The following is a 15,832-nucleotide window of genomic DNA, read 5'->3' as shown; positions in this document are numbered from 1 at the left end:
CATGAGCAATAGACCCATGAACCATCCAAAACTAGGCTGTTCTGAAGGGATCCGTGGTGCCTTGTACAAATGTGAATCCTGTTCCCCCCCCCCCCTGCCCACCCCAACTAAAGGTCAGAATCTCTGGGCATGCTCTGAAGAAGGTTTACTGTGTGTTAATGAACAGCCCAAGAACTGCTTGTTGGAATGTAAGGAATGGAACTGGGTTTCACAAACACCCACAGTGCCTTTTTGAGGGGTGAGGGAGTTTTAAGCAGGGCAGCTACATGGTCAAGTCTGCATTTGGGGAAATGGAAGGGGTGTCAGGAAGGAGAAAGGAGATCTGAGGCTGCCACAGGGCCCCAGCCTGTGAGGAGACCTGGGGGTGGGGTGGGGGGTGGATCTGAGTCCTGTTTAAGAGGTAGAAAAGCCAGGGTGTGGTTTCTAGAATGGTAACTAGCTGGGCAGGGTATGAAGGAGATGACTCCCAGGCTGTTTCTGGCGTGGGCAGCTACTCGGATGGTGTCGCCTCATGGCCACCCTAGGACATGTGTATGTGAGTGTCAAAATTAGAGAAAGAAAGAGAACAAGGGACCAGAATGCAGCCCCAACACATAAGTGTCTCAAAGGAAGAGGAAACAGAATGGAAGAAAGGACAGGATCGAAGAGAAAGACAAAGCCCCAGCAAAGTGGATGTCCTAGGTACCAAGGGAAGAACAATCCAAGGTGAGGCACATAGGGAAGTCCCTGCTGTGACAGGGACCCCACCAGCCAGAAACATCTCCCCTACCCCCAACTTAGAGAACAACCTGGTCTCTCCTGTCCTCAACCCTTAACCTTTCCATCCCTATAACCCAGGGAAAGGCAAAGACTCTCTGGACTTTGCTTTGGGATCAGAGTAGGAAGAGGATGATTTGGAAGGACATCAGGCGATCAACAAGAGGAAAACACAGCTTCCAGGCCAAAGTCTCAGATATTGGAGCAAAACAAGTTATCCTGGACACAGGATGTAAATGGACAGCTGGCTTTGAGAATGATCCCTGGTCCCAGGAGGTCCTCACACAGCTATCTGTTCCAGCAACATTAAGCTCCTCCCTCCTGTTCCCAGCTCAGCTCCTACAAGGAAGCATCAAGCCCTCCATCTAGCTAGAGCTCTATACTTAACTTCCAGAAAAGCTCTAGTGGGCCATGAGGGCCCACTTATTTCCAGGGGCCCCTTATTTCCTGCTATTCTGCTTTCTGCCAGCAGGTGGTACTATATAGCTCCAACCCTAGTCTAGTAGGGAGTGCAGGGGCCTGGGCACTTTCTATCCCTTCCTAGTGTGGGAAGGAAGGCTGACTTTAGCTTGTAAATAATCACTGATGTTGAGAACAAAGCACAGGGTATGTCCTGGGCTATGATGTAAGACAGGACGAAATAAGTTTTAAAAAAGGTGTCCTCTGTTGTTAGTGTTGCTAGATATTGTTGACTGGGCAGAAAAACAGGGTGGGGAAGGCCTTGTAGGCAGAGAAAAGCATAAAGACACATGTTTAGAACACAGACATGAAAGCTTCCTTCACTTTTTTTTTTTTTTGGCCAGTCCTGGGCTTGAACTCAGGACCTGGGCACTGCTGTCCATAAGCCTCTTTGTGCTCGATGCAAGCCCTCTACCATTTCCAGTTTTTTCTGAATAGTTTACTGGAGATAAGAGTCTCACTGACTTTCCTACCCAGGTTGGCTTTGAACTATGATCCTTAGATCTCAGCCTCCTGAGTAGTTAGGATTAAATGCATGAGCCACCAGTATCCTGGCTCCTTCACTCATTCTTATAAGTTCTCATACCTGCTGCAAACCTGAGTATTTCTAGAGATTCAAATGATCCTGCTTAACCCCTTTCCTGAGTTTTCATGGCCCTTCAAAGAAGGTCCACACTTCTTCTCAGAGGTCTGAGGAGTGGGACAATCAGACCTTAAACCCTGTCCAGCCTTACCTGGCCCAAGGCCTCTTGCAACAGGGCTAGTCTCCTCCCCCACATGCTTGCCTTGTGTCTAGAATTCTCCTTCCTGCTTCCTGATGTTTACCTGGCAAACTGATCCTCCATGTCTTGCTTTAAAGGTCACTTTCTTCCAGAAGACTTGCCTTCCATTCCCCCCCCCCCTCCACTCACACCCATCTGAGTCTCCTCTGGCTGTCTCTTCTCAGCTGTTGTTACAAATTGCAATTCCCTATTGATTTGTGTGTTTGCTCATTTAATAGGTCTCCTGGGAGGGAAGGTATGTGTCTTCTTTTTTTTTAAACCCTCCGGCACCTAGCACTGGGCCCAGTGCCAAGGCACACACTGAACAAATGTTCTGTGAAATTAAATTTCAGTATAGCCCTTGCCTACCTCTGGTTTCAGAGGATAGTGGAAATGTAGAGAATGATTGTTGAGTGAATATTTCAGCTCCCCATAGCCCTTGTTTCTCTCTACCTTGTAGCTGTGGGATGGGGCAGGCACTGGGTCTGATTCATGTAAGGAAGAACACACTATCACTGCTCCTCCTCAGAGCTGTAACACTGGGACTTAAGCTTAGCCATCCCTCTAGGTGTGCCAGAGTAGGCCAAGGACCAAGACAAACACAGGGGCATCTGCAGAGGGGATGTAGCACTTCCAAGTCTGGAAGCTTGGGAGTCCACCAAAAGGCTCTGATCAAATTTTGTATTTTGATATGATTCTAAGGAAGGAAGCTGTTTAAAGCTCTGGGGAGTCCCTGTCCTCTCCCACTTGGGATTTCATTCACCCACTCCCCTACAATTAGCATTCCCTTCCTAGAGGCCTGTGGACAGAGCTTATCATACCTGAACTTGGTCAGGAAATATCTGACTTTTGTATTTCCTTAACTTCTAGTGCAGTCTGCCATTTGCTTTCATCAGGAATGAAGGCCATAGCCCACAGCCCTCTGACGGTTTCCTATCAGCACACAATCCTGGCAGATATCTGGATGTGTCCTTATGCTTACCATTAGGGTAACGCAAATCACTACTACTAGACTAGCCATGACCTTCCATAAGGTCATGCTATTGAATAATTATTGAGATATGCTTAAATTATTATCTCACGTGTATTTTTAATATTTTGATAACTACATTTCAATACAATTGTCTTCCCTTATCATGCTATGCATTTTCATCTTTTCCTTTTTCTTTCTTTTCAATACTTGTGCTTCGGATTGAACTCAGAGCCTAGGCATCGTTTCTTGCTCAAGGCTGGTGCTCTACTGCTTGAGCCACAGTGCCATTTCCAGCTTTTAGGTGGTTAATTGGAGATAAGAGTCTCATGGGCTTTGGGCTGGTTTCAAAGCTTGATCCTCAAATCTCAGCCTCCTAAGTGCCATCTAGGATTGTAGGCATAAGCCACTGGCACATGGCTTGTAATGCTCTGCATTTTATCTCACATCTGTAAGAAATATTTCTCTGGACGTGTGGCTCAACTGGTAGAGCATCTACCATGAGCAAGAAAATCAAATGAGCACAAATCCCTGAATTTAAGCCCTTAAGCCTCAGTCCTAGCACTAAATAAATAAGTAAAAACTTCTCTGAGAAAGAGTATAAAGGATTCAATGGCACAAAAGGGGTTAAGAAATCTTGACTCTGGAGCCTAGGGCAGATCTAAGAAAGACTGGCAGCTCTCTAGACAAGGACTTTCTACTCCTCAAAGCTTTGGCTATGATCAGATCAGATAGGTACTTGCCTCCCCTCGGGGCCAGGAGCTAGAAGGGGCAGAAGCACCAGACTGGTGCCAGCTGAACTAAAGAATGCACTGGCTGTGGCTTCTGGGTCCTAGGTGACTCCACTGGGCCAGGGAGATTTATAGCTAGGACCCCCCAGTAGGGAAGATCCATCAATTCCTTTACTGCCTCCTCACCCAGCCAAGGCCAGGAGCCCCACGCCAGCAGATGGGCCAGGGCCAAATCCTTCCCTGTGTTCCAACACAGCCCTGATGCCCCACCAAGGGCTCTGGGCCAGCAGTGGAACCAAGCTGGGGAGATGGCTTCTAGAATCACAGTAGCTCCTGTCTTACAGGCTTAACTTAAATGATACCATTTTGCTTTTCATTTTTCAGCTGGGAAAATTGTGTCCCCAAAAAAGGACCAAGTGATGACCACATGGTCAATTAATAAAAGATAGGTTGGGTGCTGGTGGCTCAGTCCTGTAATCCTAGTTATTCAGGAGGCTGAGATCTGAGGATCATGGTTCAAAGCCAGAGCAGGCAAAGTCCCTAACACTCTTATATCCAACTAGCTAGCAAACAACTAGAAGTAGAGGTATGGCTCAAGTGTTTCAACTTTGAGCAAAACAGTTAAAGAACAGCAACCAAGCCCTGAATTTAGTCCCCTGTACTAGCACACATATACACATGCACGCACACACCACAGAGAGAGAGGTGATGGGGGAAGGCTAGGGCCTGACATACCTATGTCCAGCCCAGGGCTCAGTCCATTTACCCACTTACTGAGCACAACCAATAACACCCTAGCTTGCTTTCATCCACTCATTAAGCACATGTTTAAGGTCACCTAGAGCACTAGAAATACAGGTTAATAAGATAGAGCCTTGAACTTGCAGCTGTATTGAATGTTTCAAAGCAGGTGCATGGACCCTAAGAATATGAAATGTGGATATCATTTAGTGTGGGAGATCAGAAAAAGATAGTATTAAGTCTAAGAGTAATCCATTTATTCATTCAACAGATATTTACCAAGAATTTTCTGTGGGCCAAGCACTGGTCAGTATGCTAGGGACACAGAAATGAGCACCTAAAGTCCTTGCCCTTATAGAGCTGCTGTTCCAGAGAGATCAACCAGGAAACAAATAAATAAACAAGTGGATAAAATAGGTCAGATGGTATTAAGGCTTGAATGCAGACTGTCTCCCAAAAGGCTTGGAAGTCAGTTTGTAGAAGTGATCAGCATCTGAGGGCTCTGTTCTAATCAATGGATTACTCTCTTGACAGATTCATAATATGACAACATTATTGGGAAGTAAGAGATGGAACCTAATTGGAGGGATTAGGCCACTGAACAGGTGCTTGAAAAGTATCTTGGTCCTGGCCCCTTTCCACCCTCTCTGCTTCCTGGCTTCCATCAAGTGAGCAGCTCTGCTCCACTCTAGGCCATGATGCTGTGACTCTGACTCACTCACGAATTGAACCGTGAACCAAAACGAATTTTTCCTACCTTTAAATTGTTCCTTTCAGGTATTTGTCACAGTGATTTTAAAAAAACTGACAATCCCAGATGACTGTGGGAAAGTCCAGACAGGATTGGGGCTGGGGGCACCTCACAGAGGGATGTGCTATGGTGTGGACACTCATCCAGGAAGGCTCCTGTCAGCAATGACAATGAGCCAAGCTGAAGGTGAGGAAGACAAATGTTCAGTGTCAGAAGAGAAAGGATTCCAGGCAAGGAAGTAAAGTCAAAGGCCCTGAGAAAAGAGTGCAGAAGGGCTGTGAGTGTGGCTGAGAGTAACTTCAGGGAGAGGCATGAGTTGGGAATGTCTACTCTTTTACTTCAAAGAGAAAAAGAAGAGACACTGTAGAGTTTTGAGCAGAAGAGACACAGTCTAGTCACCAGGAGAAGGCCAGGAAGGTTGGTTGAGAGGCTCATTCCTGGCTGGAGACCAGAGTGGGAAGCAGCTCCATTCACAGAAGCAGTGGGAACTGCAGGTATGTGGACTGAGGCTAGGTGTACCTCGAGGATAAAGCTACCATGACCTGGAATATGAGAGGAAAGTGGCCAACCGTGGGTGCTCAGCTTGAGTAGGCTGGGTATGACTGCAGGAGGCCTTTTTGAGTAGGAGGAATAGGGTTCCCAGGTTGGCTTGGACAACATTGAGCGTGAAGTCAGAGTTGAGGCCCAGTCTGGAGCTATGCACGTGGAGATGCAGCCTGGTGCAGCCAGGGAGACACTCCCCAGGAACCTAGGCTGTGATCTGAGCACCAGGGTTGAGAAGTGAGAAGGTCTGTGGACACTATGGATGGAGTGGTTGAGAGCAGAGTGAGTTGGGAGGGAATTCTTAGGGGGCCTTGCAGTGAGAAGGCTGTGGAAGGGATCCAAGTGATGGGTGATGTGGTCCTTGTGCTTAATACAGGACCATCATTGGGCTTTAAGCAAGAACTTGAAACAGGCTCTCTTGAATTTCAGCCAGATCTCCCCAACCACAGAATTTGGGAGGCAGGGAGCAGTGAAGCAGCCTCAGAAAGGATCAGGAAAGGAAGGGTGACACTTAAAACCATCTGCAAGAGAACTGATGGATGGAAGAGTGGCATACAGGATACAGTGGCAGGCCAAATGCTTGGGTACAGACATGAGAATAACTTCAGAGAAGAGTCAAGGTGCCACCTAGTGATCTAACTCAGACATGGATGTTGTGCCAGTTTTAAAATTGGAGAAAACTAGGAAGTGGCGCTGTAGCTCAAGTGGTAGAGCACTCGCCTTGAGCTGAAGAGCTGAGGGACAACGCCCAGGCCCAGAGTTCAAGCCCCATGACCGATCAAAAAATAAAATAAAATAAAATAAAATTGGAGAAAACTAAGAACAGAGTGAAGAGACAGAGAGAGAGAGAGAGAGAGAGAGAGACAGAGAGAGAGAGAGACAGAGAGAGAGAGACAGAGAGAGACAGAGAGAGACAGAGAGACAGAGAGAGACAGAGAGACAGAGAGAGACAGAGAGAGACAGAGAGATTTGAGAAGCCTTTATAGGTCTCTGTCTCCAGATATATCTGCAGAGCTTTCCTTGCTTGGAGGGGAAAAAATGTGCTTGGAAACTGTACGAGTGTTGCAGGAAGCTGGATTTTGTTCAGTGAAAGATTTTCTTTTAAATGACTGACAGGTGGTACTACTGTGATCACTAGCAGTATGCAAGTAGGAGCTTTCTGTTCATAAAGGAGAGTAGGACACAAAAGGGAATCCAGGCTGGAGTCTCTGAGGGCCCATGAAGGGCACTGGGGGTGTCAAGCTCCTCACTCACCACTGCGAGCTGAGCAAAGCTCTGCCCTGTTTCTCAGCAATACTTCCCCAGGTTGGCCTGAGGATGACATAGCTGAATGTGTCGTGCAGGGGTTACTTGGTAAAGGCTAGAAGCATCCAGATCGGGTTTTGATGTTTTTGCTGTTGTTGTTGTTAACCTTACTTTCCTATCCCAAGCCCTCCTTTTTTTTCCAGGATAGAAGCCCCAGCAGGGCAGTGGGAGGCATCAGAGGGGCACAGTGCCAGCCTCATAGTGCCTACACTTTGCTCTGTCTGGATACCACACTCAGACCATCTGATCCCTTTATGCGTGGAGCTTTGTCTAAAAGGTCAAACTTCAACCTTTAGAATAAAAAATGACTTTAAAGGCTAGAGCCAGATGCAAAAGTTAAACAAAATACAATCGCAATTTTACTGCCTGGGGAGAGGGGGCTTAGTTTTTGTTTGTTTGTTTGTTTTTAAAAAAAGGAAATACACTAAAACATTAATGAATGGCCTAGGCTGATTTTATCTTTTTTTTTTCTCTTTCCCCCTTGTATTTTTTCCAAGAGTTTCTATCATGAAGAATGTTCGTGGGGATGGGGGGAAGGGGGTTTCCATTTAAAAATGTCATTTAAAAAATAAACAAGTAAACCTAGCCAGGTTTGGTGGGGCATACTTGTAATACCAGCACTTGGGGGGTTGAAGCAAGAGAATTACAAGTTCAAAGGCCAGCCAGGCACTGGTGGCTCACACCTGTTATCCTAGCTACTCAGGAGGCTGAGATCTGAGGATCATCATTCAAAGCCAGCCCAGGAGGAAAGTCTGTGAGACTCATGTCCAATTAACCACCAGAAAACTGGAAGTGGAGCTGTGGCTCAAAGTGACAGAGTGCTAGCCTTGGGCAAAATTGCTTACAGACAACTCTCAGGCCCTGAATTCAAGTCCCACAACTGACAAAAAATAAAAGTCCAAAGGCCAGAGTGGGCTACATATAATAAGTACCAGGTTAACTTTGATGACATAGTGAGACCCTGTCTCTCAAAGGAACAAACAAACGAAAGTAAATCCCAGAGCATCTCTTTGCCAGAGAACCAATCCTGTCCAGACAGGGCTTCAGGAGAGACAGCATCTGGAAAGCCTTTGGCTCTGTGCCTGGCACTAGTGCGTACTCACGGAATAGCTGCTAAGGCCACTCCTGCCTCTTCATCATGCCTTTGCCTGAAACTTACCTCCTTGTAGATTAGATCACATCCTAAAACGATCAGAGTGAGCTCCTGAACTCATGTCCTCAAACACTGTCCTCAAACCGTTCCCCTTGGTAGCCTTTGATTTTCTCTAATACACCTCATATTAGACCCCCCCTCCCTTCATCGATCCTCTTGGATCTGTTAAAATTTAGCCGGTCTTCTAATATTACATGCCACCTCCATGGTTGTGTCCTAATCAAGCCCCCTCACCTGTCACCAGGTTTATTGTAATTACCTCCAACTGGTCTCCCACATTTGCTTATGTCCCCATTCAGTCTGCTCTCCACATGGCAGCTAGAAATTTGTCTGGCACTGGGAATATGGCTTAGTGGTAGAGTGCTTGCCTAGTACGCATGAGGCCCTGGGTTCTATTCCTCAGTGCCACATAAACAAAAAAATAATATAAATAAATATTAGAAATTTAAGTATGACTACATTCTTGACTTCTTAAGAGCAAAAGCCCAAGTCCTTACAATGTCCTGGAGTCACAATGGGTATGTCCCTGCCCCCTCTCCCACTTCTCTTTCTCACTCCAAGCATACCTGCCTCCTTGCTGTTCCCTGTCCATGCCAGGTACACTTGGGCCTCAGGACCTTTGCACTAGCTGTTCTTTCCTCCATTATACTCTTTTCCAGATATGTTCATGGTTTCCTGCCTCATCTCCTTTGGGTCTTGACTCTAATGCCACCTCATTCCTGAGGCCCTCAATGTTCATCCTTTCCAAAATTGCAAACTCCCCACATACATTTTATTATTCCCTTGCTTATTTTCTCCTTGGCATTTATCCCCATCAAAATAGTTACCTTGTTTATTCTGTTTCTCCACCCAGAATTTAAACCTTATAATGTAAAAAAAAAGTCTTGTTCACTGCTCAGTTCCCAGTGTTCAAAACAGTTCCTGGCAACTGTGAGGTGCTCAGTAAATACTTGGCTGCATTTAAAATGTGCAGGTCAAGGATTGATGGAGAAGTGATCAATGCTAAACCACCTCTAATCACACCAGCAGGTACCTACCTTTCCCTGTGCCTTCCCTGAATATGAGGGATGGAAGAGGGAAGATACAGGGAGTGAACACAGACATCAGACCCTTCTATCCCAGAGATAGGGGCCACAGAAGCTCCAGGCTGAGGGACCAATCAGTGGAGCTCCTTTCTGCAGGGGCTTCAACCTTCTGTGCACCATGAGCCTCTTAGGACATGTGGTAGATTCTGGGACTCAGGGCCTGGGCACTGTCTCTGACCTTTTTTTGCTCAAGGCTAGTACACTATCTCTGGAGCCACACCTCTACTTCCAGTTTTTTTGATGGCTAATTGGAGGTAAGAATCTCACAGACTTTCCTTCCCAGGATGATTTCAAACAGATCTCAGCCTCCACAGTAGCTAGGATTATAGTAATGAGCCACCCATACCCAGCAGGACCGCTTTTACATATATAGCTTAAATGAATAAAATAAAATATATAGAATGATAATGAAGCACCAGGTGTGGTGGCTCATGCCTGTAATCCTAACTACTCAAGAGGCTAAAATCTGAGGATCACAGTTCAAAGCCAGCTCGGGCAGGAAAGGCCTTGAGACTCTTTTTTTTTTTTTTTTTTTTTTTTTTTTTGCCAGTCGTGGGGCTTGAACTCTGGGCCTGGGCGCTGTCCCTCAGTTCTTCAGCTCAAGGCGAGTGCTCTACCACTTGAGCCACAGAGCCACTTCCAAGGACGTGAGACCCTTATCTCCAATAAACCACTCTGAAAAACGGAAGTGGCTCCGTAGCTCAAGCAGTAGAGCACTTGCCTTGAGCTGAAGAGCTGAGGGACAGTGCCCAGGCCCAGAGTTCAAGCCCCATGACTGACAAAAAAAAAAAAAGATAATGAAAACAAATAGTATTGAAATATAATTGCCAAGGTATCTTAAAATTGCTCCTCTTTATTCATTAAATAACAATATCTAGCAATCAGTCTAACATCTACCATAATTGCAAGATAGAAATAATCATAAATGATATTTCAAGGTAATCTACCACAATAGAATGTAATTTCTACTGGTGACAAAATTCACAGATGCTACTTACTGATACTGTGGAGATTTGCTCCCTAGATCAATAAAGGTGGAAATCTTCACTTCAGCCAGAGCTTGGTGAAAGTAAAAGATATAAGCTATATGAGATGGTATAACCCTGTCATCCTAGTACTCAGGAGATTAATGCAGGAGGACCGTGAGTTTAAATCCACCCTTGGCTACACAGAATGATGTCCTCTCCAAAACACAAATAATAATAATAGTAATAATAAATAAAGATGTAATTTTGTTCCCGAGTCCCATTTGTATTCTGCCCAAATTCTTTCCTCAGACTTCTTGAGGGTCCCTGGATCCAAACTGGAGAAGCCACACGGGACACCAGTGGCTCATGGCTCCTATCTCCAATTAACCACCAAAAAGCTGGACATGAAGCTGTGTTTCAAGTGGTAGAGTGCCATCCTTGGTTAAAAAAAAAAAAAAGGCTAAGCCTAGGCCCTTAAGTTCAAGTCTTGGTACCAACATAAAAATAAAAATAACAACTGGATAGGCCCTTCTCTGAAGGAGGAGCTACAGGGGGTGGGGCTGGAAGGCCCTGTCCCCATCACTCACTCAATATGACTTTGCACAAGTCATTCTTCCCTGTCTGTGCATGATATTATGATCTATAGTCATCTTGAGGGCTGAGGAAATGGTTTGATATTTCCTGAGCACCTCCTGGGCACCCCATCACACTAATAACCAATGACACACTGCCTCAGCACTAAGACACACAGCACTAATCAGCTCACAGACTAACCAGGGGAGGCCAGAATGCACATACCTGTGCATGGCAAGCAGCCCCTAGTCATGGCTCAAGAGGCTCTGCATTCAGAAAGTGGAGGAGGCTATCCATAAAGACACTAGCAGACATAGTTTCAGAGACAGCCTAACACAGAGACCTGTTCCTGATGATGAAGGATGTATCAGGTACGACAAAGAGTGGATAAGTCAGAAAATGGAGGGGAGACGATGGTCCAGCATTCAGGAAGCTATTCTCTTTCCTTCCTTCCTTCCTTCCTTCCTTCCTTCCTTCCTTCCTTCCTTCCTTCCTTCCTTCCTTCTTTTCTTTTTTTTCTTTCTTCCTTTCTGGTCCTGGGGCTTGAACTCAGGGCCTGGACGCTCTCACTGAGCTTCTTTTGCTCAAGGCTAGCACTCTACCACTTGAGCCACAGCACCACTTCCAGCTTTTTCTGAGTAGTTTATTGGAGATAAGAGTCTCAAGGACTTTCCTGCCCTGGCTGGCTCTGGACTGCAATCCTCAGATCTCAGCCTCTTAAGTGATTAAAGGTGAGCCACTGGCACCCAGCTGAAAGCTCCTCTTGAAGGAGGTGGTTCTGTAGGAGGAGACTATGGGAAGCACAGGAACAGTGCAGGACCATCCCTGTCCTCACGCCCAGAGCACTGGGAGCCATCAAAGTGAGTGATGGCAGAGTAATCATGTCCACTTGGGTCTGAGGAGGGCCCATTTTCTCTCTCTGAGGACTCTCCAGCAAGGACAAGTGCAGCACAAAAGCATTCCCCCTCTCCCCCCTCCTCCCCCTGCCCCTCCTTGCTGGTGTCTGCTCTCATTAGCATGGTGCTGAGCCTGCCAGCCGGCTCTCAGCCTCCCAGAGCAGCGCAGCCAGGCAACTGGACCCACCAGCAGCCTTTGGCGCAGCCCCAACCCAGCAGATGTGGACCCTGAAGGAGCCTGGGGCCAGCACTCCCCTCCAAAAGAGCAAGCCAGCCAACCACTGCCTTATCCTGCCTGTCTGCCCCTGTCTGTCCCTTGTACTGTCACAGGGAAGCTGCAGCAGCCATCAAGGCCAAAGGGAGTGGGGAGACGCATTGAGAGAACGAGGCTTTCCTTTCCTCTCTGGGAGCAAGACACGGAGGAGCTCAGGGCTCTCACTGTTACTGTGACTAAATGGCACAGCAGAATCTTAGCTGCAGAGGCTAGGTTGCCTACTTGAGCTGCCTGCAGGTGACTGCCTTAGCGTACTCCTTTAGAAGGAACCTTTAGCAGACAATGGAAGAGCCAGGCTTCTAGTGTGGCAGCCAGCCTCCCAGGCCTGGAAGTCTTGAGCATGGAAAAACAGGTAGGTATGAGAGCACTTAAGGTCCCAGGCCCACTGTCCTGAGAGAGATTGTCTAGGGGCTTGGGGCTGGGAGTGCCTGTGTCTGTGTGGATCCCACCTATTCAGGGGTAATGGAAGGGGGCGTGAGAGTGATGGGCAAGCTTGATAGCCCATTGAACAGAGGCGCCCAGGGGATTGCTGGAGAAAGGGGCGGAGCGCTAAGAGACAAGCCTTCGCCAGCCTGCGTGGGAACGGCCAGAGGGCAGAAGGCCCAGCCCCCCTGAGATCCTGCAAAGCCTGGGACCCAGGGACACTGAAGATCCCAGGCTGTACAGTGGGTGAGCTGGGAAGAGCTGAGAACCCTGGGACCCCCCACCTCCCCCACCTGGCTCAGCTGGCCAGGCTGTCAGCAGGCATGGGGTGGGAAAGAGTTTTCATCCCGGTCCTGTAGCTCTACTGAATCTCAGAAAGGCAGGGGTCTTGGGGGATTTCATCCTGGGATAGCAAGAGGGTAGGGACTGAGCAGGAGGAGGGGATATCTTCTGTCAGATCACCATCTGCACCACTGAGATTAAATCAAGAGAATAACACAGAAACCAAGGGAATAACATAAACTTTCCCCCAGTAGATGGGAACCATCCTCTGATTTCCCCCCTTGAAGGAGTCCAACCTAATGGTTCAGGATGTGAGGTGCCCATCTGCAGTTCATTTGCGGTGGGATGAGGGACTGGCTCCCAAGCAGCCAGGTGTAGGATTCTAGCCAGGTTTCTGTTTGTTTTGTGCTGATGCTGGAGTTTGAACTCAGGGCCTCGTGCTGTTTTTCACTCAAAGCTGGCACTCTACCATTTGAACTACATCGTCATTTCTACTTTTCTGCTGGTTCCATTGGAGATAAGAGTCTCCCAGACTTTTCTGCCCTGGGCTGGCTTCAAACTGCACCCCTCAGATCTCAGCTTCCTAAGTAGCTATGCTTACAAGCGTGAGCCACCAGCGCCCTCTAGCCAGATTTCTTTCTGAGCCACTGGACTTCTCTAAGCACAGGGGTCCTGTCTGTAAAATGGGAGTGCCCTCTGCACTGGATTTTGGGGAGGAGTCAGCCTTCGGCAGACATCAGCTGCAGAACAGAGTACAGAACAAGCTCATTCTTGGGGTCTCGTGTCCTCTTTCTGAGCTTCCTAGGCCTGGGATCTGGAGCCTGCTCTATTCAAACCTGTTCTTCAGAGAGGATCTGCACACAATCTCTTAGCTCTGACAAATCAATGCTCCAGATTCACTGTCCTTTGAAGACTGGTATTTTCATAGGAATGGAGTTAAACTGTGCAATAGATAGCTAGCGTGGGAAAGTGTGTTGAGGAAAAAAAGGAAGGTATGATTCTGGGCTCTGCTGAGTCCCCTACCTTCCAGTCCTGGAGTCCTGCAGTTAGCTTTTACTTCTCACAAATATACACAGGTCTCTGCAGCAGTAATAACAAGCTCTTCCCGGCCTTTGGCCAGGCATTGTGCTGTGCTCCAGAGACTTCAATTCTCTCACTTCTCACTGCAACTATCCACAGAGTTCCTAAAACGTAGGATCCGGCCATCCTCTAACATGATCACAATCTTCAATGGCTCCCTGCTGCCCTCATGGTATTCAAAGCCTCTAGTGACCTGGCTCCAAGGCCACTCCAACCCTACACTTCCGCCACAGACACATCAACCACAGAGCCCATTCTGCCCTTCCCAAGGCTACATCTCTGTCCATGCCTCTCTTGCCATCCAAACACCTTCCCTCTCTACACACCTAACAAATTCCTATTCATCCTTCAAGAGCCAGCTTCATGGCGCTTCCATGACCCCTAGCTGAATCAGACTCCTCTCTTAGACTTAACACACAGCTGCAACTATCCGACTGATTTGTGTCTCCAACATTGCTCAGTCTAGCAAAGCAGACAATATAAGTGAACAGCAACTTAAGGGATGTGAGTTTAAATCTTTGTTGTTCAATCCAGGAGCCAACAGTCACATATGAAGCCTCATGTTCTGGCTGTAGCCTAGCTCCAAGTTCATATCTTTTGCTTCTCTGAGCATTGGTTTCCCTATCTGTGTAGCTTATCCTTGGAAGACTAGCCCTCTACAAGGACTTTTTGTTTTTGTTTTGCCAGTCCTGGGGCTTGAACTCAGGGCCTGAGCACTGTCCCTGAGCTTCATTTTTGCTCAAAGCTAGCAGTCTACCACTTGAGCCACAGCACCACTTCTGGCTTTTTCTATTTATGTGGTACTGAGGAATCGAACCCACAGCTTCATGCATGCTAGGCAATCACTCTACCACGCAGCCACATTCCCAGCCCACAAGGACTTTTTGATTGGTTCTATCACCTGTTACTTTGGATCAGGTCCACGAGAACCTGGTGAAGTAAATGGACAGCCAGGACCCTTCTGACATGGATGCTGAGCTTCTCACCTGTCTTCTCATCAAGCTCCAACAGCTCCAGGAAATAACCCAGAGTCCACAGTTTGTCCAGCAGACTTCCTAGAAAAATATGTGTCTCCACAGGCTTCACCAGGCCTGGGTGGATCTAAAGACCACACATCCATCCCTCCTAAACACGGAGAAGCCCAGACAGTGCCTGGTGGAGGAGAAGCTGAGGGCCCGGTCCACAGGGGAGGGCAGGAGTGGAGAGTCAGACCTGGCTATCAGCACTGCCCGCTCTCCCCACTTCCTCTCTTCGAACGGATCACATCCTGTTATTGTGTGCTGCGGACAGAGAAGGCCAGGAGCTAGGGAGGGAGGCAGGGTTCAAACCAACTCAGTGGGGAGAGATGGAGAGAGGAAGGAATGTCACAGTGGCCCACCACTACTTGAAGCCAGGCAGCCCAGGCAGGAATAGGGGAGCCAGGAGAAGGGTCTGAAGCAGCCTGAAGAGGCCTGCCTCAGCTATAGAGAGATGATGCTGGCTGCCTCCACCCAGTCTTTGAGCCCTTGCAGACAGGATGGGATGGTCCCTGGTGATTCTTCAGCCCCATCCCAATCTCATTAACAATGGCTGTTTTCTATAAAAACACAAGCTCTTTCTGTATATTACTTTGAAGGTCTGTGACAACCCTGCATGCAGCAATTAAAGCTCAGAGAGATACACTGACTCACCCAGAATCACACAGCCAGTGCATTAAGTAGCAAGGCTGAAGCTCCAACCTAGGTCATTCTGACCTCAAAGGCCTTGTTCCCCCTAGGTTCTAGTACCTCTGTTTATGAAATGTACCTACTACCCTCATTGCCACCTACTGCTGCTTGCAAGCTCTTCACTGCCCACAGAGCAGATGGCTGAGATAAGCTGAGCTGCTATCTTATCCAATAGCATAGCTAGGACCCACCTACTCCAAAACACCTGCTACTTATTAGGTCCCTTCTTCCTTCCTGCAGGATCTGGTGTACTAGTTCTGGTTGTAGATCCCAATTCACATCATACGTGTGAAAGACCTTGGAAAAGCCTTTATCTTCTCTGGGCCTCAAGTCCTCTCCTGGTTGACCCTGGCATGTGTCTTCCCTTTCTCAGAC

Source organism: Dipodomys merriami, unplaced genomic scaffold, assembly GCF_024711535.1.
Source record: "Dipodomys merriami isolate MVZ:Mamm:240054 unplaced genomic scaffold, mDipMer1.0.p SCAF_34, whole genome shotgun sequence".
Classification (NCBI taxonomy): Eukaryota; Metazoa; Chordata; class Mammalia; order Rodentia; family Heteromyidae; genus Dipodomys; species Dipodomys merriami.
The sequence above is the reverse complement of the archived record's forward strand: the minus strand, read 5'-3'. Positions refer to the sequence as shown.